Source organism: Eurypyga helias, unplaced genomic scaffold, assembly GCF_000690775.1.
Source record: "Eurypyga helias isolate BGI_N326 unplaced genomic scaffold, ASM69077v1 scaffold28306, whole genome shotgun sequence".
Classification (NCBI taxonomy): domain Eukaryota; kingdom Metazoa; phylum Chordata; class Aves; order Eurypygiformes; family Eurypygidae; genus Eurypyga; species Eurypyga helias.
In genome coordinates this window covers 1,953-3,181 of record NW_010258992.1, presented here as the reverse complement: position 1 = coordinate 3,181, position 1,229 = coordinate 1,953, and positions in this window count along the sequence as shown.

The window sequence follows — 1,229 nt, the reverse complement described above, 5'->3', positions numbered from 1 at the left end:
CTCGTCTCTCCAGCCCCAGGGGATCCGCTGCGGGATGCGGCTGCGGGACCAAGCGCCAGTGATTTGGTTTAAAGCACTTTACTGATCTACCCTCGGCCAGGAGAAGGTGGGTGCCACCAGCCCGGCGCAACACCCAGGGCATCCGTGGCGACACGGGGAAGATTCCAGAGGGCCGGCAGTCTCAGGGAGGTTTCTCACTCTGTCAGCAGCTCTTCCCTCTCCTGGCAGCTATTGCTATCCAAGACATCCAGATTCTGAGCCTGTGGAAGAATAGGGGTTTTTTTCCTACAGCATTTTAACAGGTTTTTTAAAACCACCTTTTTGAGCGTGGCTGTGCCTCGCTCCATGGTACAAGGTGACGGTGCTGGTGCTGACTCCTGCAGCACTGGCCTGCAAACACCCTGAACATTGCAGCAAAGTTTTCTTTCCAAGGAATTTTTAGAGCCAGCTTCTTTCCAGCTCCCTTTCACTGTGAATAGGTGCTGGTAGGGACCAGCTTCACCATCAACAAGCACAGGGAGGCAGTGTGGGAGATGGCAACGCCCCATACGCCAAGAGCCCGGCTCTTCCTGCTGCCCCCTTGTCCATCTTTCCCCAAGATGTAAAAGATTTCCCTGCAGCAAACCAGGAAGGTAACAACAACAAAGACTTCTCACTCGTGTTCCCAGTGAAGAAGCGCAGTCCTACCTCTAGGCAAGACCGCGGTGCCACTGAGTGGTTTGAGCATTCCTTTTGTTCAGCAGCGAGCCGGCTGAGCGTTGGTGCTGTGAGGTGCTGAGCCTCTTGTCCATCCTTCTGCTGGTCAGACCTCGTGGGCTTTGGCTGGTCCAGCGTCCGTTCAGCTTCTGGGGAGTGCCGGTCGTGACGGGGGACCTGGAGCTGGCCTCTGCGCTGCTTTTAAACTCCCTGCAGTCAGATACAGGAGGACAGGTCAGGGGAAGCAGAATGATTCGCTCCCCAGAACACACTTCCCAGCGCTCCCAGTGCTCCGCTCGGGCTCGGTGCTGACACGAGCTGCCAGCGCTTGGGACTGTTCCAGCTCCAGGGCTGGAGCTTGGGGACAGCGATTTTAAACGTCACCCAAGTGCTGGCCAGGAGGCGGCCCGTAAACAGACTCGAACATCCTGCCTCTTCAAAAAATGTTACACATTTCTACTTTTAAAATAAATCTTTTATGAAATAAACAGCTGGGGAACAGTCATTTACTCAGGTTCCAGACTGCAGCCGGT